This window comes from Psittacula echo, assembly GCF_963264785.1.
Source record: "Psittacula echo genome assembly, chromosome: 3".
Taxonomy (NCBI): Eukaryota; Metazoa; Chordata; class Aves; order Psittaciformes; family Psittacidae; genus Psittacula; species Psittacula echo.
In genome coordinates, this window is record NC_137736.1 from 95045713 (window position 1) to 95070902 (window position 25190).

Genomic DNA, 25190 nt, shown 5'->3' on the forward strand with positions numbered 1-25190 from the left:
GTTCTGGAAATCATTACTCTAATCAAAAAACACCTGTCTAGTTTTAGAGCTCAGTTATTCATGGCCAACTTACACACACTTGCACTTAAGCCAAAGCTGTTCCTTAGGTTAAGTAGCAATTTTTTTTTCCCCTGCTCTTTACTCCTCTCAGGTGCATTTGTCTGAGCTAAACAAGCTAAATTTTTTAACTTACTGTTACAGAAGACAGGCTTTTTGTCTCCATGGTCATCCTAGCAACCATTCTCCAGTCCTATTCTACTTTCTATTTATCATCATTAAAAAAATGGTTGTTTAATGCAAACTGTGTTCTAAAGCCTTCCATCTGCTGCAAATATATTAATGGCACAGCAGAAGCTTGATTTCCAACTCTTACAGTGAGTATGCTTCCTCTGTGGGTTCATAGAATAAGAATTCAGACATGACAGATGCCTTAAAAATCTGCATTTCACAGAATCACAGAATCATTAAGGTTGGAAGGAACCTCTGGAGATCATCTAGTCCAACCCCCCTGCCAAGACACAGCCACCTTCAGAATTTCTAGGCTTGCAATTTTCTGTATTCAAAATATTAATTCTGTATTAAAATATTAATATTTTTAGAGACAAGAAGCTATATTGGGTACCATTCCTTTTATTTTCGGGGTGCAATTTAGCAGCCTCAGCAGAGATGCCATTGTGGACTAGTATATGCAGCTGTCATCAGACCATGGTGAGGCAGACTGTGCCCAGCAGCCCATGGAGGTCATGGTGGAGCAGACACCCACCTGCAGCCCATGGACAACCCTACACTGAAGCAGGTGGATAACCAAAGGAAGCTGGAGCAAGCTGCTGGCAGGACCTGTGGCCCTGTGGAGAAAGGAGCCCACGCTGGAGCAGGTGTGCTGCAGGACTTGTGTCTCTGGGAGACCCACACTGGAGCAGTTCATGAGGAACTGCAGCCCCTGGGAAGGATTCTTCTTGGAGCAGTTCATGGAGGGCTGTCATGCATGGGAGGGATCCCACGCTAGAGCGGGGAAAGAGTGTGAGGAAGAAGGAGCAGCAGAGACAAGATGTGATGCAGTGACCACAACCCCCATTCTGTGTCCCCAGGGGGGTGAGGAGGTAGAGAAAAGAAGGAGTGAAGTTGAGCCCAGGAAGAAGGGAGGGGTGAGTGGAATGCACTCTAAGATTTGGCTTCATTTCTCATTACCCTGTTCTGATTTGATTGTTAATAAATTAAACTAATTTCCCCAAGTCAAGTCCATTTTGCCCATGAAAGTAATTGGTGAGTGATCTCTCCCTGTCCTTATCACAACCCACTAGCTTGTCCTTATACCTCCTCTCTCCCATCCTGCTGAGGAGGGGGGAGTTATAAAGCAGCTTGGTGGGAACCAGGTATTCAGATAATGTCAACTCACCACAGCTGTTACCACAAGTACCCTACATCTCATCACATGGCACTAGAAGTTTATGTTTAGGAAGCTGAATCATATTCTAGGTACCTCTGTTGTAGACATCCGGATCTGAGCTATTTACCATAGATCATATGTAAGCATCTACCTTTGGTGGGATGGATTCTAGTATCCAGTATGCAGAGATGTGTCAAAAGTATAGTTTTAACGTCTAGTGAACTATTCTAGGGATATTTCTTTAAAATATTTTTCTAAGTTTATTTTGAAATAAAATATAATCTAGCGGCAATTCAGATTTTGTAATTTATTAATATATGTTGTGCTACAAACAGCAACATTAAATACAGGCCATATTTCCAGTCATATTAGTTATTGACATGGCAATCTACATTGCTGCTAATGTGTCTTAGCATGAATAATGTCATAATTAAATTTTTTTAATTTTAGAAATACTATTATAAACAGATATTACCCAGTGCTGCTGAAACATCTTATTTTTCTAAATCAATCTGTACTGTATTCAAACAGGTTCATATTTTTTATCCAGAAAGTTAAGTGACTGTAAATCTAAGGAACAGGTTTTTGCAGCATCCTTGAAAATTATTCTTGACAAACACCAAAATTTTGGAAAACCCCAGTTGGGATCTGTGGGGAATTTAATTTGTATATTCACTCACAGACCTTTTAGCTGGCTAGGGTGATAGACAGGAAGGATTGCCAGGGAAAAAATAGCATTCTTTAAAGCTATATCCTCTATAAAGACAATAGAAAAAATATTAGACGCATCTGAAAGCCTGCAGAGAATGATTCTCTAATTACAGCAGATTTTTCTTCCTGAAAATCTGGAGTCTGCAGCAGATCAGTTTATGAGAGTTATCAACACCTTTACTATGAGTAGAAGGAACCCATAGTTCTCTGGTCCAGTCTGCCTTTTGTCTCTTTTCTTTCACCTTTGTGCACTAGTAGATCAGAGCAAGAGCCCTTCCAGCTCTACCTTCTCTGACTTTTGCCTAGTAGCAGCACAGGGACTCTGTTTCAATGGGTGCGCATTTATATACTTGTGAAGGTTACTTCCAAGGTGATTATACATCTTCCTATAATATGAATGATGTGAATTCAGTCTCCTGGCTAAAGAGGTCCTGTTTTCCAACTGTCTTATTTCCATGATGAATGGTCTAGCATTTCAGCAGTTAGGCAAAAATTGGTGGTAAACACATCTAACACTCCGTATTTCTCTAGCAAGTTACTCCTGTGATGTAGATAGAGCTTAGATGCCTGAATATGACTTGAAGAATAGCTGTGGTGGGAAATAAGTGCTTAACTTACAAGAACGAACATACATACGTCCCTAGATTTAGGTGCCTAAGGAGGTTCAAGTGAAGTACAGAGCTAACTTATAAATTTAAATGGCCTTAGACTTAGGCAGTCCTGAAAACGTGGACGATTCAATTGCCTGGGACTTAAATTTGAGTTTCAGGAAACTAGGTCCCAGTACGCAGGGTTTTCAGCTGATGTTCCTTGTTATTCTGTGCTACCTTAAAGTCACTAGAAAAAGAGGCACCTCAAGAGAATTATTCAGCCAACTTAAGATGTGACTCTGGAGATGCCTGTCACCATTGATTACAGAGGCAATTAAGCTTTTAACTTAATTATTAAGTTAAACTAGTTAGATGCTTTAAGTTAGATGAGATGAACATAAACCTGATTGCTTCCATTATTTTCATCCCCCAAGTCTCTGAAGAGGATACTTAAAAGAAGGAATTATGTTTGATACATACCGTATATATATCAAGTATCACCATATATATAATATAAAGTAGCAACTAGGCTTCACATTTATACTTAAATATTTTGGTTATTATATGATGTCATAGTAGGACATGTAAGGGGCAATTTATCTCACCTCACTTTGACACCTACAAAAGTTACAATACTGACATTTTATCTAGATTCCCTTTAGAGTCAATAGAGTGAGGTAGGTGCTTCGTGATTCATCTGTCTTACTGAAGTTGTCTAGCTTCAAGTGAGAGGTGTTGCACACTAGAAATGCCAATCTCCTCCAGTCCCAAAAGGATTCTAAATGACTAGCTCTGATTTGGATGTATGCAACTCAAGCATAGGAGAAATTTACCTCTCCCCAATTTCATATTATCTGCTACAATATCATGTATTTCTGTTTCTGTGCCGTGAAATAATAAAAGGTACAAAAAAAGAAAATAATACTTCTGAATATAATTTTAATTTTAAACTGAAATTTTGTAAAATATTACAATTTGCTTTAAGAATGGCTTTGAGGTAAAATTATTTCTTAAAATATCAGATTCTGAGAAAACTGAAAATCTCAACATCTCATGTGAAGTAGAAACGCTCAGTTTTGAACAACCGTTTTCACTTTCCATAGCTTGTACTAGGGAGTAATAGAATTACTTGTTCCAGTTCCTTAAAATCAGTCAGTTGATGATGTTTAGGTACAAAACACAGTCTTTATGTGTGTTTTGGAATAAAATAGCCCATGTAATTTTATATTTTACACTTAAGGACACTCAGTTGAGAATGCCATGCACACATTACCACCTATAATTTAATTTTGTATGTAATTTCACGCACACTATGAATCCATCTCAAGCCTACTGTGTGTCTACAGAAATCTCCTATTTTTGTAAGCAAATCTCACTGAGGCTACACACCTCAAGTCATGGTTAGGATAACCAAAAGAAAGAATGCAGACCAACAACAGAAGTATTAATTTGATAAATTAATTCCACAGATGCATTGATCCATTGAGTAATGAAGACTTTAAATCCCTTGATAAGTGAACAAAGGAGTAATGTTCCCAGAAGCATTTGCCTAAAGCAGTTTCAGGTTATTTAGCAATGGGCACAATGCACAAAGTCACAGTAAATCCAAGTTTGCATGCTGCACTTGGTTCAGACCTTACAGAATTGTCAGGGAACTGAAAGAAGCAGTTCATCCCCTGCTTCAATGATTTCTTACAAAGCAGTTTGCCATAGAGCCTGCTGGATTTTTTTTTAAAGGTTTTCAGCTAGAAAAAACTTAACATAGCAGGTAACGTATATTGGAGAGAGAAATTAAACTGGAAAACATTGTACAGCATTCCATTCCCTCCCATTTATTCTTCTCTTACAGCATTAACACAAGCCCCAGATTTTTAGATTGGCTGTATAATATATTACCTGCCTTGACACTCCAGTACAAGGGTTTCTTCCAGCTCCCACTCCCTGCTTAGCTGGAGTCTAGAAGGGAACTGCTGGTCAATCTGTGTAGATTGCCATCCGTTGGAGTGGCCCAGCAGATCAAACAAGGCCACACCTGGGTGGGACCAGACTCCTATGCAAGCATCATACTTGCTCATAACCCCCCTATCATTTACAGAATTTCACTACACCCAGGAAGCTTTGAACTTTATAAGGAAGTCCACTGAGTTGCTAGATGAATATTCGCTGCTCACTCCCAGAAAGTCTGATGTGGCTGGGCTATGTTTCACTTACTGCACTTACATGGCTGCCTTGCAGTCACCAAATGTTTGTCAAGATGTGTAGAACTGTGTTACAGACAAAACAAGTCATCAGAATTCCTTGATGTGGGCAGAAAAATCAACTCGCAGTTTCTGGAAGTTAGCAGGTGAAGTGGCTCCACCTCAGAAATGGCCCCGCTTTGCAGACTGATCATCAGCTTCCCTGCAGTTGGGAAAAAGTTCGAAATGTTCAGAGAACTGGAACTAAATAAATATGATCTGTTTTTCATATCTTAATTAGACACGCTTAGGAAAACTACTCAGAGTAACAATAAATTAAATACTGCTTCATCAAGGTGTTTTTTGTAATTATGGTGGAAGTCATGATGTAGTCTGAAGTTATTATCAGACATAATTACAATATTAGGAAGGCTACACAGAATCTCTCATTTGTGAAGGTTTAAGGCTATAGTGTTGTACCACTTGAGCAAAATACGGTTCTCTAGCATCTTCACATAGAGAATTGTTAATAGGACTGACCTTTAGCTGAGGGGAAGTGAAAAAGACCAATAGGTTATAAGACTCGAAGGCACGCGTGAAGAATTCTGCATTAAAAAAATAGTAAGAAAAGAACATTCTTGGAAACCTATTCAGTGAATAAGAACTAAATAACAGATTATTTTTCCAAACAAAATATAAAATAAATATTTTTTTAAAAAGAACAATACTAGTCTTATACTATGATGTTTTGACATGGTGTGTGAATTTCCTGTAAAGCAAGTTTAAACTCTTCTCACAGGTATAAACACATGATGTGCTCAGAGAAGGCATATGGACACTTTCTTTAGCAATCAAAACCCATTCCCAGGTTCCTAGTTTTACAGACCTGTTTTAAAAGACTCACAGTCTAATGCAAGGAAATGTGTGAAAATAGGTAATTGTCTTTTTTCCTTTTTTCCATATTTATATGAAATCTATTCTGTCAGGTGAAAAAAAAACCTAAAAAAATAATTAAATACAATTGTATATAAAAAAAACCTGCAGAAACTTTAATAACATATTTCAAATGCTCAAAATACTTAATAACATGGGAAAAAAGACAATGTTTCAGTTGGCAGATTCTACCAATTAATATGCAACATAATGCTTAAAAAAAAAACCTTACCAAGTGTACCTGATCTCTTGTTTAGATACCTAACTATAATGCTGTCAGGGAAGAAAGTATTCCTTCATTTCTGGTGACAGAAGCACCCTTAACTTTGGAAAACAAAGCTGCACAAATCTGTGAATTGCATCTCCACCTTTGACAGGCATTGTACCCCAGAGCCTACTGCTCTGAACACCAAAGGAAGCAAATGAACTCTCTAGCATTTAAAAAAAAAAAAAAAAAAAAAAAAGGCACAAAAAAAAGAAAGGGTATTGCCTTGGTAGAAATAGGAATCCATAGTTGGAAAAAAGAAGGATATATAATTCTTAACTTTGTGGGCTAAGCCTTCTGCAACATCCTAGTCTCATTGGAGGCTGAAGTTAAACCCTCTTTGCTCTCCTTGGTCCTAATAATTAAATACTTCTCCTACAAAGAGAAATGGTGTGATAGTAGAGACACCTGAAATAAAGCTAATGAAGAAGGCCATGTGTCAGGTGTGAAGAGCAAAGACAGGCTTCAATCTCTGAATAGCAGCTACTCTCTAGGTACCTGAGAGCTAGAACCCCTGATTTACTTCTTCATCAGCACTAGAGAGAGGCAGGAGGCTTTGAAGGGATAGTAAGTTAAGGCATCTAGTTTGGGATCTTCCTTTTGAGGGTTTCAAAGCCACCTACTTCCTGAGCTCTCTAGTTGTCTAAGCATCTCTAGTTGTCTAAAAATTTTGTCTAAAGCTCAAAGACAATGTTAAATGAGCTGCTTTTCCCTCTGGTTTCCCTTCCCTGCCTCCCCTGTCCCTCCCAGCACACAGGCACAAACATACAGATAATATCTGTTGTATGTAACTGTTGTAGCTGCTGTCTGTTAAAATCAAGGGAAGACCTTGAGAACTGAAGCAAAGCTACAGGAAAAAAATATACATAAATAATGTATCAGAGAAAGTGGGGATTTAATAAGTAGAAAAACTGTCAGATAATAAATTTGACTTTTAAACAGGAACAAAAAATGTCACTCTTGCTTGAGCTGGATTTTAATGCAATCTTCAAGGTGTAAGAAGTGTGGAAAATCAACAGCAAATCCCAGTGTCCTTATGCCGAGATATTCAAAATGTTACCTCTAATGGGAGTCATATAAAAGCAGCCATAAACCAGTGCTGATCAGTTCACACATGTGCTGTAAAGAGATACAGTTCAGAATTTAAATACCTCATATATCTTTTGTAAAATGCTTTCCCCCCCTCCAATAATAATAAGTTTAAATTAAACAACATTGCAGCCTTACTCAAAGCTGAGACCACAGATGTGAAGACAGATAATTTTTGAGAAATTATTTTCTCTTCTTGGGTAATTATCATTAATGAAAGAAAAAAAAGCCTTAAACCCTAATAAATTAGAGGCAGAATTGACTGACCATGCATCCAAATTGCTGCATTATTCACAGTGGAATTACTCCAAAGATTAGCTGCAAATTGAATTTATGGTTTCATTTTTCATAACTGCTGTGTTGTGACAGATGAGAGGAATATCTGAGAAAAATGACAGTGATGGACCCAATTTCTTAGTACTCCATCTTCAAGACAGAACTAAACTATCTCTATTTACCGTTAGGTTTTGTACAATCTATTTTGGCAAGCATAAAAACCTGTTATGAAATACTATATACCCTATTTTATACATCAGTCAGTAAAAAATATCATAGAAAACCTCAGCATTTCATTTTAAAAGGGAGGCCAATCAAATTAAAGTGAAGTTTCACATACAGACACCGTGCAGATAAAAATACCAATTTACACCTATTTAAAGCTTGCACTCTATCATCACTGCACATCTTCTCTCTGTTCTGAAGGATCCTCAATGCCCGTATACCATGTAGAACAGGGAAGAAATTAAGATACCAAAGTATTCTGAAATGGCCACACTGCACAGGGTTTGGGATCTTTGTTGGGGTTTTTTTATGCTTTTCGTGTACAATACCTACCAGATTTGGAGCTTGACTGTCCAAGGTATTGTGGCAATACAAGCTATAAGTAATAATTACAATAATAATTTCCAAGTTCAACAAACCTTCTGGGCTAGTACATAAAAACTGAAATACTAGACTGCCAGATATTAGAGACAAATGTTTTGCCCTGAAATGACTTTTATGTATAACTTGTATTAAACAGGAAAAATAAAAGCATGGGGTTTTTTTTTCAAGTTTTGAAACTAGGTTTGTATAGTCCAGGCCTCTTGGGCTAGAAATAATTGAAAGCAAGTTTGAGATTACACTTAGGTCACAAACACAGTTGATGCCTGAAGGTTTTCAGGGACAAAAAATATGGGAATGTTTATAATGTACTGACTTTATCTAACGTAGAAGTGCTACAGATAGCTGCAGTTTAAGTATTTCTAGCACACTCAATGAAAACCTGTATTTTTCTTTCATATTAGAAAAATATGGTTTAATAACTGCACTAACAGTGAAAGGCCAGAATCTTTCAGACTTATTCATATTAACACTGAACTTCCTTTCCAAGCAATATCACTGTCTCTGGTGCAGTCCTCCAATTTGAATAAGAATAGGAGAATCTGTGCAATACCACCCTGCATTTACAGGGCAGACTGTGTTTTTAATGCATTTTACTTATCTTTCTCTCTACAAACACCCATCTAATGGCTTTCAACAGATCCACCATCTCTGAGAATGTCCAGCTGTTTTTCCAGAATTTAACTAGTAACAACAGCAAAACCAGTAATGTTAATAATAATGGACAAAGCTTTTTCACTATCCAGTTCTCCAAATGCAATGGCATTTGTACATTTTACAAATGTCAAAATATAGGAATAATAAATCAGTTGCTCAGAATACTTTAGTCAGACAGAATCCAGGTCTCCAAAGTCCTCAGTCCACCACCACCCACAAGGATCTTCTATGAGTAAATGTGAGTGTTTCATCTAGAAACTACCTAAACCGTGGGGCTGATGCACTCCATTAGGTGGTTCACAGTGCTAGCTTGCCGATTGTTATTATTTGAAATAAACACATATGCTGGAGTTTGCCATGGCTTACTTCATGTCATGTGGTTGTATTTCTTCATGGGATAGGACAGAAACCTGTCAGAGATAAGATAAAAGACAGTGCCTACTCAAGTCTTTTTCAGACATGTAATCAGGCCATGGTGTGCACCCTGACCCAGAACCAGGACAATTCTCCCTCCCCCTGAACACCCCAAAAATTCCTTATTTCAGAAATTTCCATTTGCTTTCCTGATATCATGCTAAAAACAATGGTATAAATATGTAGCAGAATAGATCAAGGAAATAAAATTACCTGCCTTTGATGATAATTATATATAACTTGTCAAAAAAAATGTGGTTTTCAAAGCATTTCACAAAAAGATAAACTAATATATCAACACAACACCATCCTAGTTCTTACAAAGCAAACTAGCTGGAATGATATTAATCTTATTTTGCATATAAAAAAATGGAAAAGGAAGGACTTTATGTTTTAAATACTGCACAGTTAGAGCAGCAGCATATTTGTGATTTCACACACATACTTTCTCTATGAAAAAAAGAGTCCTAAATTGTTTATTCAAGGTCATAGAGAAAGTTGAAGGCAAAACAAAGAACAGATCAGTGCTCCACCTAACTTTTAGGCCTATATTTTAAATTAAAGGCTCTCCCGCAATATGCACAGTAAGAAATTGCTAGTCTTATTCTTTTAAGTTTTTCACTTTGGCAGATGTACAATCTATATGCAAATAGATACATATTTAGTTTTTTGTAACCGCATAAACAATGATTTGAACTGGCTGCACTAGGTAACAGCATGAATTTGGCAATGGAAATCATAGCCGTGAACATTTCCCATGTCCTCTCTGCCACAGTCGTAAGACGCTGGTTTAGCACAATTAAGGAGATGGGTGTTGAATCCCAGTCAACCACAGTGTAAGTATGAAATGGGCTGTCTCCTATGCTTCAGTTTGTTTTCATAATAGGGCATATTTCATGGAAGAAACATGATCAATCTGAAGCAGAGATAAGATTAGGTACTTCCAGCAATTTGACCTGACTGCTGTTTTCTTTAAACTTGCAAACATCATGAGCTTTCCAGAAGGAACAAATTCAAACATTTTTAGCAGTATTTTCCCAAAGGAAAATCTGGTTTTATTTAAACTGAATTCCTTTATGGGAATGTAGTTAGTTTACAAAGAAAGGCATAGGAAAACCTACAGGCCTGTTTCTGACTTTCCCAGTTCATAACAACTGTATCTAAAAAATTGATAGCTTCATTGCCATTTTATTAGACTATAACTTTGCGTTAATTTAATTTTCTATAATATTTGAAATACTGAGTATTAAACTGTTGCTATTGTAAGTCATAAATTTTATTATATATATAGTCTGATGTATTATGTTGCTGTCTGATTACTAACAGTATTACTTTCTAACATCATTTTCTCATCCAACATAAAATGATTTAATGTTTAAAAATTCAGAAGAATACCTGCTTTTGTCTCAATTTTATGAGAACTTTACAAATTTTAGTGCTTTTTTCTAGTTTAGAGCTGAAAACTAGATGAATGTATCAAAATGTCTAGGAGAATGCAATTGCTTTCTACTGTTTTCTATGCAGCTTCCTGTTAAAGTGTTCCTAAGAGTGCTTTCTCACTTTACAAGTTCAATTAAGAGCATCTGTGCTACATGATGCTGAGGATTTGCAGATCTGCATCTCCTCATCCCTGAATATTATGCTAGTGCACAATATCTTTAGTTAGGAAAAAAAAAAAAAAGTGTAAAAATAAAATTACATAGATGAAAAAATAAGTATTGAATGGCAGTCCCATTACAAGTAGGAGAGGGAAAATAGACACAACTTAACCACAGCATTCACAGTGTCTAGACACTACAGCATTTAAAATGTCTAATTTAGAATTATGCTCAGTTAGAGGCAGACCATTCTCATGGCTCTCTGTTTCTTGAGTTTTGCTCCTAAGCATTTTTGTAGACTCTAGGATTTGGCTTTTCTGTTTTGTTTTGAGTTGATGCGTTTTTTGCTTTCTTTCTTCCTTTTCACAACTATAAATAGCAAAATATCATGATAGTTGTTCACAGTGAGACACCATTTGAAGCCATCAATTACTAATGTAACAAAATCTTAGAAGAAATCCCATTCCCATTCAATTTTTGAAACTCAGATAAACCACACAGACGTCTCAAGTCTCTGGCTATGTGTGTCAAAAATTAATGTGAATTGTAAAGATTTTTCAAAAACTTACTCAACCAAGAGGTTCAAAAGATTTGGTGACTTGTCAGATTTCTCAAAAAAAACAGTTAGATAAATCTGGTCACTGAAACCAATGGTCTTCTGCAGGTTGCATGTCTTCCTTAGAGCAGAGTAGTTTGCTGCAGCCTACTGCAGACTACTGAGTCTAGCTTGTTCAGTTATGGAGTTCCCCAATTAAATATTCATTGTCAGTCAAGGTAGCAGCTGTCATTATGACAAGATTATTTCCTGCTTTTAACTGCTATTTTGGGGCTGATTTTTCTTTTAGACCATTTTTCCTTTGCCTCTTCCTTTCACTTTAGAGTTACGTCTTCTTAAAAAAGAAATCCATCTCCATTCAGAAACTTCTCAAAATTGTTTTGTACATCTCCGAGTAAGTCCCTGGGTGAAACATAAACATCAAATGAAGCCTTGAGTGAGCCATCTTCTCTGGAGAAAATTCACAGTGAGAACAATGTTCTGGGACAATTCTCACAAGAATAAAAATTACCAACTTTTTATGTGGTTATCATTTTCAAATATCCTGTCTTGCTTCAATATATCACAGCATGGAACTCCGCTGTGTAAAATAGTGTTCTAGTCAGTGTACACACAGCCATTCATTAATTAGGAGCTAGGGATCTTCTTTGCCCCAGCAGAATACAATTTAAGAACATTGTTTTATACTGTGGAAATGTGATAATGAGAACTATAAACCAGCAAATACTCCGATACTCACTGTACTTTCAATTTCCTTGCATTTATTGTGAACTAAAAAGATATTTCAGTCCATAAGAGCCTGATTTTACTCTTATTAGGCCAAAGAGAGACTAGAGATTGACTTCAGTGAAATCAGATCTATTGCCAAATATGAAAAATAAAATAAACCAAAGTGCATAGAAGTAAATATAGTTCATTTAATGCATAAATATGTACTTTAATTGCATTAGAGTATGTATCCTGTAACAAATTCAGTACATATATATATATATATATCTCACTTTTTCTTTTTGCCAGGATAACTGTCCTCTTATTCTTACCTTTTCAGTAGTATTATATTTTCATCTAAGATGAACTGTAAAAAAATTAAGTCCTTTTCTATTGTGATTCAGCATGCTCTGTTATAGTAGTCCTATAATTGAAACTAATGCTCAGTGAGGGCAGCACTCCTAGGTTTTGCTGCATAGTGCTATTCATGGATCAATTAACCTTAGCAGCAGAATATTTGTCAAAAATGTATCCAGACCAGTAGAAATTATGTGTGGAGCAGAGGAAAAGAGTGTAATTTTCCATTTTTTTGTGAATTAATAATCAATTTTTATATATTCAGTTAAATTAAAGAACTGACTTTTTCCAATATGTGTAGAAGTCATTTTGACATATAGGAGCATGGCAAAGTAAGACATATTACAATAATTAGCTGAATTATTCCTGGCATGCCATGAACAATTACAGGATTAATAACTATCCAACCAAATAGTGTTATGTTGGAATAAATTGACCGACAAGGGTTTTCAGTTAGGAAATGAAGCTCAGATGGATCATCAATAAAAAATACTGCAGAGAACAGACTTTTGAGAACTTCAATGTTTTACATTTACAAAATATGGATGTGATAACTGTGCTTAATGGCTGGAAGAAGCTATTTAAAAATTCATTTAGAATATTTTGCCCTCTTTAATTGCCTGGCCAAAGCCACAGTCTTTGACAGACACGCTAATGTACCATGCAACCTATATTTAATTTTGTGTTCTGGTCAAAATAAAAAAAACCTGATGGGGCCCTTAATTAACCCCTGCCTTCTGTACAGAAGGGTGAGGGGGTGGTGGTTCTGATTTGCAATTCTGCTCAGTTTACTGCATGTAACTGGGTTATTTATGGCATATGACACCCCAACATACAATACAACACAACACAGTTTATTAGGAAGAGTGCAATATGCAAACCCAGGCTGAAATTCAGCAAGGTATTTAAGTACGTTTCTAATTTAGTGCTTGCAAGAAATCCCATTTGCTACAACATTACTACGGCTTCCAATTAAGCACACAGTTTACTACCTAGCTGAATCAGGATGTTAATTCACAACATTGGAGTTTTTCACATCTTCTCTTTAAAAGAGTGAAGAATTATATCAACAGCACAGGAGGCCAAACCACATATAAAAGCATGGATACAGGCACAGCATAAGAACTAGTCCAGTAGACTGCCTGTACATGGACTTAAAGATGGTTTTTAATTGTTTCTCTGAAACTAGCAACAGGAGGGTTATGCTGGGTGAGTATTAGACCAACCCTATATTTTTATAGACCCTCCCAAAAGATGACCATAATTAATTTCTCTGACCAGGGCTTTTGTCATGGTTTAAGCCCAGGCCATAAATTAGAACCACGCAGTCTACTTCCCCCCCCACCTTTCTTCCCTCTGCTCCTGGAGGGACAGGGAAGAGAATCAAAAGAATGCAATTCCCACAGGTTGAGATAAGAACAGCCCAGTAACTAAGGTATAACACAAACCACTACTGCTACCACCAATAATAATAATGATAAAGGAAATAACAAGGGAAGAGAATACAACACCTCACCACTCATCGATCGATAACTCCCCCACCCAGCAGAGATCCAGCCCTTCCCGGAACTCTCAGTTCTACATCCTGGGCATGACGTGCTGTGGTATGGAATACCTCTTTGGCTAGTTTGGATCAGGTGTCCTGTCCCTGCTTCCTCCCAGCTTCCCCTCCTCCCTGGCAGAGCATGAGACTCACAAAGTCCTTGGTCAGAGTAAACATTCTGACCAGCAACTGAAAACATCAGCTTTATCAGTATTATTCCCAGGCCGAAAGTCAAAACCACAGCACTGCACTAGCTACTAAGAAGGAGAAAAACTGACCGCTGCTGCTGAACCCAGGACAGCTTTTTATTTTTTAGCTTACAAAAGGCAACTTTTCAGTTTTTATGTTGCTATTTTCAATGCAAAGTATTTCAGATATGAACAAAAGTAAGGCTTCCAAAAGCTCTTCATTAGAAGGTAATGTTGACCCCTCTTATTCTGTTAGTGAGCAGTCTCTGAAACTAAAGCATTTTTGTGTTCTCAGAAAGCTGACACTCAGGAGACTATTGCAGTTCCTGGGGCTGCTTACTACACATCCTGATTAACACAAAACATTTGGTGAGGATAGTGCAAAAGCATCACAAGACATGACTTTAGTGGTTTGGGCAGAGCCTAGAGGACTTGTTGGTCCAGTGTTCACATGGAGGTGGGACCAGGCAGGCAGTAGCGTGGACCAAGGAGAAAGCAGGCATTTGACTGTGGAGTTGGTTTGGGAGATATTCATTAATGACTGATCCATAAGGGCTGATAAAAGGCCTATAAAAAGTATTAATAGAGCTCCAGTCACTTCATGACAGAAGGTCCCAACAAGCAGGATCACAAAGTCAACCCACTGGTAAAAGCTGTATTGTAAAGTCGGCATTGTTAATAATTATGTGCAAGGATAGCTTACGTGCAACATCTTTACATGTGTTTATCTTAAAATATATTAGATCATTTGCAAACAAAAGCTGTGCATTTTTCCTTAAAAATATTCTTTTATATTCTTAGGGTTCTACCCTGGCTCCCTACCTAAAGTTCAGGCAAAAGTAAAACATCCTCACCAGGCAGATCAGACTGAACATTAAGTGCCTAATCACATGTTTTACTTATGCCTGTAATGCAAACTATCAAGCTATGCCATACAGATGAATTTGGATACTTTTCAACTTCATCAAATAAAACTTCTGTAGACAGCTGCATTGCTTGTTTATTTTTCTAAGCCCACCTGCTATCCCAGCACTATACAAATTTAAAGTCTTTATGAGTTTGATTCCTCATGATTTCCATATTCTTCAGAACTATGTGTTGCCAAGATAAATACATCATCTTATCTACAACGTGATTTTGCTGCAGTTTAAAGCTTCCTCTCCCCTGTGAGCCTTCTATACACTCTAGCATACAATGGGCAAAGGTAAGAATCTAGCACCAGGAAAAAAAGAAAAAAAGTAAAACAAACTACAGTTACCATACACCAAAAATGTGGAGTAGAGAAGCAGCTAGAAGATCATATGCTTTTTTGGAAAAGATTTTAATGTTTCCCCCATATTGCATCTGCATGCTGCTATCAGCATGCAAATAATAATGAAATACTACACCATTCAGCTAAGAACCTGTTCACTCCAACAAAGGTCAAGTTCACAATACCCTGCAGACCATATATAAAACTGCTAACAGATTTACTTCCCTTCCAGATCAGTCCATTGAATTTACATATTTAAACAAACTAGCATCTAAAATTTGCCTCCTTGTCATTGCTTCTTTTATAGTCCTCAGAGGAAATTATTTTAGTTTCACATCTTTATCCTGCATATCCAAGCATATCCTCACCTTGTTGCTGTAGATTTAGAGGCCATTATCATGCATGGTTATATACCTGCTAAATTGACTTTAGTCTTTCAATGTGATCTAAATTGTGTTTAATCTGCTCCCTTAATACTAATGGTGCTCTGAGAGGTGAGCACTTCACAAGCTGGGGAACTTTAATTTGATGCCTTTTGTACAGCCCAACTCTTCAAACACATCTTTATATGGATAAAAGCTCTGTACTTTCTGCATCAGTATTGTTAATGCATGTGTAACCTTTACAGCAGTCTCACCTCAAAAATATTTTTCCCTCCATAGGAAAGACAGATCACTCATTTAATTGGGGATTTCCCTCCTCAGAAGTTTCTTAAGCTGTGACTATATGACACAGCAGTTTTGTGAGATCTAGTATATTGACTGGTGGGATTTTTTAGGGAAGAAGTATTTATGATATCTGGTTTGGTCTGGTCTGGTTTGGTTTGGTTTGGTTTGGTTTGTGGTGTATTCCCACTCCTCTGACAAATTTGAGGATACTGTTCCCAGGTTTTCTAGTTTGAAACCTGTGAACTCAAAGTGGGTTAATTTTCTTTTTTCATTATTAGTTCTGTCCTCTTCTATCATTTGTAGTATGTGACAAAGATGAAACATCAAAGGTCCATGTATAACACCTAAAATCCATTTACTTACTTATCACAAACTATGGACACTCATGTAAAACAAAATCTGGAGAATATTGTGATATAAGCTCAGTGTGAATGAAGTTGTGCTTTGCTCTTCAACTCAATAAGATTATACTAACTTTTTTCATGTCACCAACTTTTGTTTATTTAATTACTTGTATGACAGTAGCACAGGAACTCTTAACCAACAAGAATCTACCACATACATGTGTACCGAGACAGGGGGAGAGATTCTTCTGAGTCATTTCCAACAGAAGACTAAAAAAAAGACCAACCAAACAAAACAAAACCAAAAAAAACAAAACCACACCAAAATTCAAACTTTTTATTATTATTTTATACCTACAGCACTCATTGGTGAGCTTTGTGGTGTTAAAGCAGTCCAAATTTCTTTGCCTAGAAAGAAGGGAATGATCAACAGTGAGAAGATGGTGGTTTGGAGTGATTTTGAACATGTTGGGAAATTTCAACTAAAATCTGTGTCATTTATACTGTGGTACCCAAGGGAAGCTGAAATCCAGATCTTATGACTTGAACTCCATTGCCTGAAGCCAGCAAGCCACAGTGCCTTGTACATCTTGAAACATGAAGGGAGTACATATCAGGTCTAGCCACAGAAAATCTCTGAAAGTAATTTGATTCCTTGTACAGTTAGAATAGCTTTTGCCATAAAATAGCAATCCTTACCTAGCTAGTTAAGTTTTTCAAAAGCTCACTACCAAAAAGTTTTGCACTATATGCCTGGCTTTGCCAAAACAAAAGGGAGCTTCCACTGGCTTTTCTTTTTTTTTTTTTTTTTTTTTTTTTTTTGCACTCTGAGGCTGGAAACTGTCACACAGTGAGAAATAAAGAGTGAACTTAAAATCTCAGTGTTTTCTGCTGTTGCCATATCTGATGAGTATCACCTGCCTTGGCATTCACCATACTGTCAACAGTTGTTAACCCCACTGGCCAGATTTTGTTTGTTAACTTATCTTGTCATTGCCAACCTTGAAGTTACGTACACACAGATGGTTTATAGGCCTCAGTTTTCCTTTGTGTTTTATGTAATTAGAGCTAAACAGGAATCTTGTAACAAGTGATTTATTTGACGGATTTAATATTTTTTCTGTTCCTTTTCATTGGCTGTCCCAGAACTGATCTTGAATTTAACTATCATTTGAATTTAACAGAATAAATTCAGGAAAAAAAAAATTTGGACAACAATTGTATTGCAAACAAGTCAGTGACACGCTTTGCTTTGCTAAAATTGAGCTATTTGATCAGCAGACTGTTCAAGTGTTCCATTCTTACTTGTTTCTTAGGTTAACTTTAGAACTGAGTGCATTAGATTGGGTGCAGGTGCTGGGACTGATCGATGTTAAAATTCACTTATGTCATACTTTTTCTACATGTCCCTAAACTCCCTTACAATTTATTCTGTCCCTACAGAAAGCTTTCTACTTCTTCTAGTGTGAAAATAACTTTCTTACCAGTAGGGTTATGTTAGAAGCTCTGTAGTGTACCTTTATAACTATAAAAAATAAAGAAAAGAGCAGCAGAATGCCTTTTTTAAAAATGGCGCATATGCACAATATGTATTTTCTTGACTCAATTTACAATTCTGAATGGGCTTTGTGGCTTTCAAAAGAGCATAGAGTAAATGCAGCCTCTTTGGCAAACTATCACTGTTGCCCATGTCTGCCTTACCTCTCTAGCACAATCTCTTTTCTGGCACCAAGAATACACTTTAATCTAATCCCAGTTTTAGGGTGGGCATGTCTAGATGGAATTCATGTACAACAAATTCCACTTGCAGTACAGTGATGGCTGAGCCAATCATTCCCTTCTTGATCATTGACAAATTATTTTAGAAGACTGACCTGCTTTTATAGTATAAAGAAATGAGAGATACTCATGAGCCAGATGTAAAAATAACCCCCCCAAAAAACCCAAAACCCACCAATAAAAAAACAACCCTACACATGGCTTCATGGCATCTAAGGATATTTGCTCTGTGCAATCTCTCCTCCAGCAATACCAAAATGGCTGTCAGAGGGTTTCCAGAGCAGAAGGAGTGTATCTTTAGTAAATAGGAATCCACTTCAGAAATAGAAAAAAGTAACCACCTTCTTTGGCCTTGAAGACCCCAGCACAGTGCCCTGTGGGAGGCAATGGAGCAACTGTAAGGAGCTGCATTCTTCTTCACAGAAGGCTTACTTTCAGAGGAAAAAAACCAAAAACCCTGAGCTTCTCTTACCCGCATGCAGCCAGCAGTGATGGCTCTTGTAATGTGTTAGAACAGCACTCCCTCAGAGCTACAAAATGCTGTTGGCTTTTTTTTTCCCCTCCTAGATCTTCTAACATATCATTGCATATGTAGCATAGTTGGTAGACATGACCTGATAAGCTCATAGTTCAGTAAACTTTAATGATTTGGCATATATATATATGTGTGTGAGTCTGCTTGGATTTATTTTTAAAAAGCCTTCTCTTTTATTCTCAATTCTATTCAGAGTAGCTAATATACCCTGGACTCCCTACATGTCTGCACGTGTCCCTCAGAGTGTTAAAGAACTACACAAATGTTTTTGAGATAAAAGTAAACTTTTCCTCCTTCTTCCTGTGGCCACTGCCCCTACAGTTTGGAAGTCTTCCCATCCTAGAAGTTTCTCTCTTTTATTTTTGTATATATTTTCACTGCAGCTCTTTTGTGTGTGTGTGTGTGCTCTCATCTTAGAGTCTGATAGTGGCGAGCAGCCAGCCTAGACCTAGATCTCTAGGCTGTCACAGGTCATCATGAGACCAGGGAACATGCTAATGATCCTTTGTTTAAGACAGACGTCAAAAGAAATTAAATTGTTTTGTGGCTTATACAATAGAAACCATACACACACACACAAAAAAAAAATACAAATGGCCCTCTGGGACTAAAGGGAATGGAGCAAACAAGAAGCTGAATGTGTATTTTACTCTTACTTCATTTTAATTGTGTTCTCCTACAGTGCTCCAACTCTTTCCATTTCATTAAATCACCTGCTAGCTAACACCCACTTCCTCAAAATTCTGTGGGACTAATATGACATTTTGTGTCTCTTCTCATAATGACAGAGACACAAAAAGACATATGCATTTCACCATGGGCACAGTCCACAAACTATACCTTGCATACAGGCTTGCTATATATACTATACTCTGATCCCAGTGTACCAGAAACTGGCCCCAATTTTAACATAAAGACAAACAATTTTTGTTTCTGCTTTCGCTTAAGAGAGGACTGTCTTTTTCTTAAGGCCTATGTCTTTATTTTGTATCCATTTAATAAGCCCAAAGACATGTAGGACTGATTTTTATATCAGACCATACATTTTAAGTGCTGAACTGTTTCTAATTAGTGTGGTTTTGCATTAATGAAGTCACATATATTCACAGGGGAAAAAGGGAAAAATATCTTTTTTAGGCTATAGGTTATCAATGAATGTTTAGAACCATATTTTTCACACATGCAAGGAGGCATCTTGTGGAAATCTTCTGTGTAGCCTTGCTCTGATGGTCCCAACTAGCCATTAGCTCTGCATAGAGTAATTTCAGTCCTAATTGTTAAATTAATTATCTTATATTCATCCAGCTGACATCAGCCTTCAAAACAAAGTTCTACTTACAGCTCCAACCAAAGTCTGAACATAGCAGCAGATGTCGATGCATATTAATTCGTGAACAAGTGATGCAGCCACTAATTCTGAGAGCCATTTTCAGACATATGAAGGACAAGAAGGTGATCAAGAGCAGTCAGCACGCATTTATGAACATTTCTGACCTGATAGCCTTCCACAATGAGGTGACTAGCCTGGTGGGTTAGAGAAGAGCAATGGAAGTTATGTAACTTGACTTCAGTAAGGCTTTTGGTGCTGTCTCCCATAACATCCTCCTAGACAAGATGATGAAATACAGGTTAGGACAACAATCTGAACATGACCCAACAGTGTCTGCTTATGGCAAAGACAGACAATACCATACTCAGGAAAAGCATTGCAAACAGGTGGAGGGAAGTGATCTTTGCTAGTTTTATTGAGGCCACACTTGAAATGCTGGGTCTATTTCTGGACTTCCTAATACAAGAGCGACATGGACATGCTGGAAAGGGCCAGAAGGTGATTAAGGGACTAGAGCACCTTGGCTAAAAGGAGAGGCTGAGAGAGCTGGAACTGTTCAGCCTAGACAAGAATAGGCTCTGAGGGATCTTTTCAATGTATATTGATACCTGATCAGGGACCAAAGAGGACAGAATCAGGCTCTTCTCAGTGTCCAGTGGCAGGACAAGAGGAAGTGGGGACAAACTGAAGCATACGAGGCTCCATCTGAACATCGGGAAACACTTTTCTACTGTAAGCATGACTAAGCACTGGAACAGATTGCACAGGGAGGGTGTGGAGTCTCCATCTATGGAGACAGTCACAACCTGACCAGTTCTGGGCAATCTGCTGTAGCTCACACTGCTTGAAGAGATAGCCTCCAGAGGTACCTGCAGACCTCACCTGTTATGTGATTATATGATTCAGTAATGCTGGTTGTAAAAGAGCCAAAGTTGGAGGTCTTTGTGCACATTTTCTTAATGTTCTACACAACTTGTGAAACCTGGAAGTGCTTTAGATAACACAGTGTTGAGGCATTAATAAAAGTAACCCCAGGGCTACAGTTTAACTTCAGATATCAGACTTGACCTGGTCAGTCCCTAAGCTGATGAGTAGCCCAAGGAATCTCTGTGAATGACAGACAAGCCTTGCACTGAGGCTTCCTCTCCTCCCTGAATTTATAGACTGAAGACAATTGTATCAGGAAAACACTCACTATGCCCAGCACTACCTTGGCTATACCAGGCCTCCACACAGGATGCTAATACCTGCTCTCCCCTCTGCAGGCAAGGGGGAAAAGAGTCAATGCTTTTCTCTGAAGGTGTGTACCTCCAAAGTGTGAGAATCCAACAGAAGGAAATAAAAGCATCTCCTCTCACTTAGGGCATAGGCTGAGCTGTACATAGATCCACACTCCGTCCTCAAGAGTGCTAGTGTTATTTTGTGGGTCAAACCAGATGATACGTTCTGTATTTTGCTTAGCAATTTTAGAAGGCCTATTGTCAGCAAACACTTGCCAGGCTATTCTCTGCAGCATCCTTGCCCAAGTCCTTATTTATCTTGCATATTTTAATTAAATCATTTCACTTTCATGTCAGTACTAATTCTGAAAGAGGACTCAACCAGTATTTGTTTATAAAAAGCTTCTTGTAAGCAAGGCATTCATTAAGCTTTGCCTGATAATCTACACTGTTCATTATCGCAGGGCAATTGCTATTGCTGTATCATTAAGCTTTAAATACTTTGCTCTCTTTATCTTTGTTAGTGATACATGCTTTAAATTATCACAAACGTGCTGCATTTTTTCCTCTTAGCTGACACAAATGCCATTTCAGAGGCTTCTGCTGTAATAGTAAGTATCTCAGAAAAAAGACTCTCTGAAGATCATGCCTTTCTTTCAAAAGCCTTTTCTCCACACACTCATTAGCAGAGTGAACTCAAACATAAACCACAGCTGTTCTTCAATGGGAAGCCACAAATCTGTGCTGTCAATGAGAATTATATACTTTCTTAACAAAACATTTGCACTTATTAATGTAAAGAATTCCCTTTATGTTGGAAACAATGTCTGTAACATACATTAGGAATTATTTTGGAAAAGAAACAGAATAAACTCCACACAATATATCCATATTTAGAAAAAGACAAGCTTCATAATACCTTTTCCAAGTGGGAAGTCCTCAACAAAATGAAAAATAAATGTGCTTTAAAGATGCTATTGAACTGTGATTTTTTCTTGGAAAGCTTCTATGTTTCTTTTATTCTACTGGAACAGGAGCGAGTTTATCTGAGTGGCACAGATAGGTGTAAAATTTGTTTAGGAGACTGCTCTGACATCAAAGTTCAAACAAGCAACGAGTGATTCAGAATGGCTGCCATCCATGGCTGCCAGACCTTGGATCCTGACACAGCCAATGCACAGAGTCAGGATACTTGAATGCTTCTGCCTGAATATAGCCCCTATTTCTCTCCTTGGTCATACAATACCACTCTAAGTAGAGTTCCATACACAAAGTAACTGCATCTCAGTCTCCATACCAACACTGGGTACGTACTTAGCTTACCAGAGAGCATTATAGCAATTTCCATGAAAACACATGAGGGGAAAAAGGAAATAATATAATTCAAAGTTTGGCTTCTTAGACTGATCATATATTTTGCATTCAACAATCTTTAGGTAAAACCGGGAATGCTCACTGGTGCAAATACTTAGGAATGCCTTATCATATCTTATCTGCCCTTCTCACATCTTATTTCACAATGTCATACTGCAGAATGCCCCTTTCTACCTTAACGCGCTGTCCACTGTAACCTACTCTCTACTGTATTGTTTTCCTCTGGGCACCTTTTACCGTGAGTAGAGACTTGGAAGCAGAAATCTACGCAGTTTAATGCACAACAATTATTGGCTAATAGAATCCAGCCAGAACAGATCAGTAACATTTTCTCCACCCCTGCCACGTGTACCAGGTGAGTCTCTGCGAGCCAGCCGGTAGCATGATGAAGCATCAAGACCCCATTGCCCTCCAGAACAGGCGTATCCTCAACATTGTTGCTGTCATTTTCCACTTCTCTACTTTTCCTCTTTTCATGTCAGTATTCTTCTGTTGAATCCTTGAGTTACAATTACCAGCACAACAATTTCACTTCTCTCTGGTTTCATTTTATCTATCTTGAGTGGTTTTAGTTTATACACTTTTTTCACTGCTCAAATCCAATTTTTCCCGGTAAAGCTGAGCCAAGGTCACAGAGCTGTGCTTCACAAACCCAAGCCCCGGAGCACAAACAGCTGAACCTGTGGCTACACTGCAAGCTACAAGGCATACACTTTTGCTTGCTTGCTTACTGAACCAAATGCATAGCTAGAGCAAGCTGGAGATGATTTGTTCCATACAGACAACAACACAGCCTCCACACAAACCAAGAACTTATTATCCAAGAAAAAAAACCCTGAGCAAATCAACAAAACAAAACAAGAAGGGCACTGTTCAGCAAATTTAGCCTAATAGGCATCACAGAAGGCAGCTCATAAAAAATACAGACAGATACACAATCAATGGTATGACTCAGTAATTGCTTTATGCATGTGAACAATGTTTTCAAAAGTCCAAAACAATGTCTGCAATAGAGATGTTAGCAAGACGCATTCTAAATTCCTCATATTCATTAGAGAATGTCATAGTGCTGGGTAATGAATTATTCTTGACACTGCTGAAGTCTTCTGTTGTCTGAAACCTTTTATCTTTGGCAGTATAAGTAAATGCCAGGTTGGAAATATGTGCCTCTCAAATGTATTCTGGCATCATCTCACACAACAGAAGTCGGCAGCTTGTTGACAATTTTCTTAGAGCATTTCATACTGGACTAACTGTCAATACTCCATCTAGCCAAATACCCTGCATCCAACAGCGACCTAAAGCTAAAAGTTAACAAACAAACATAATTCGTCTTGCTGATGTTGTTCCCAGATGACACAATCCCTACCCTAAAGAGCTTACCTTTGATTTTCTAGTAAAGGAGAGGGTAAATAGGTGCAGCAGCCTGGCATTTGCAATATCAGACATACTCAGACTGCAACCTGTGTACAATTGGCCATGTGGCCTTTCCCCTTCTGTCTTATTTTCCAAGCCATTCAAGCACTTTAAGGGACAGCTGAAATTAAACCTCCTAGCACTTAACAAAAAGCATGTTTGCCTAAAACATTTTTTTTCGCTTATAAAACAATTACTTGCAAGTTGAACTGGTAACAGGAAGTTCTAAGATTCAAAATGGGAAAGGTGCTCTCTCTGACTCTATGAGCGTAGCATGCAGCTCACGACAATCTTTACATGATTTCATTTACCTCTGATAGGTGTCTTGAGTATGTTTTTATCAGCTTCCTCTGAATAGAGCTGCAAATAATTCTGTGCTTTATCATGTTGTCTCACATGGGTACCTACACTGCTGCAGTGCACAATACTCCAGTCAGTTTTCCTATGCATCTGCATAGCCTTTTAATGGCAAGTTCACAAAAAATGGATGCAACATTCACGATGATGAGGTGCCAGATGCACATTCTCTTATTTTTTTGCTACTGCTTCATGTGACAAGCTCATTTATATGAAACCCCAGTCTATCTCCCTTACTCCTAGTGAGCAGAGTAGTTATTCCATTGATTCCATGGGACTAATGAGTGCAAATATTTGGCTTAGAATATGCACAGCTCAGTGTGAGTTAGTGACAGGATCTGGCGTGAGGAAGAAGTCAGCTGTGACTAGGGAAGACTAGAAAACATGATACCAATAATACATACAGAAGAGAAACAGCAGACTTAATGACAGAATCCTTAGAGAAGCATTTCCTCTTTCCATATCCACCCACAAGCAAAGGATGATAATTAATTTCATGGGTCTAATGCGGTAAGGGAAGTGTTCTGAAACAGTTTTCACTTAAACAGTTTTAGCTGAGATTGGTGGATATTTGTTGAGCTGCTTGATTTTCAGTCACCATTTATTTTGTTTTGGTCATCAAAAACAAGTTCATGCCATTGTTAATTGGTTGTTCTATGAAATTCTGCGTAACTATATGTAGCAATCAGTGAAAAATCACTTTGAGAACATTCCTATAGCTGACTCTTCGTTCCTTAGCAGAATAATTATGTAAAAATATTTTGCCATTCAGGAAATCGGCTATGAGTTAACTCTTCCTCTTAGAGAAAATGCTTGATTCACATGTGGATTATTCTGTAGGGTTTTATTTCATTATTTAT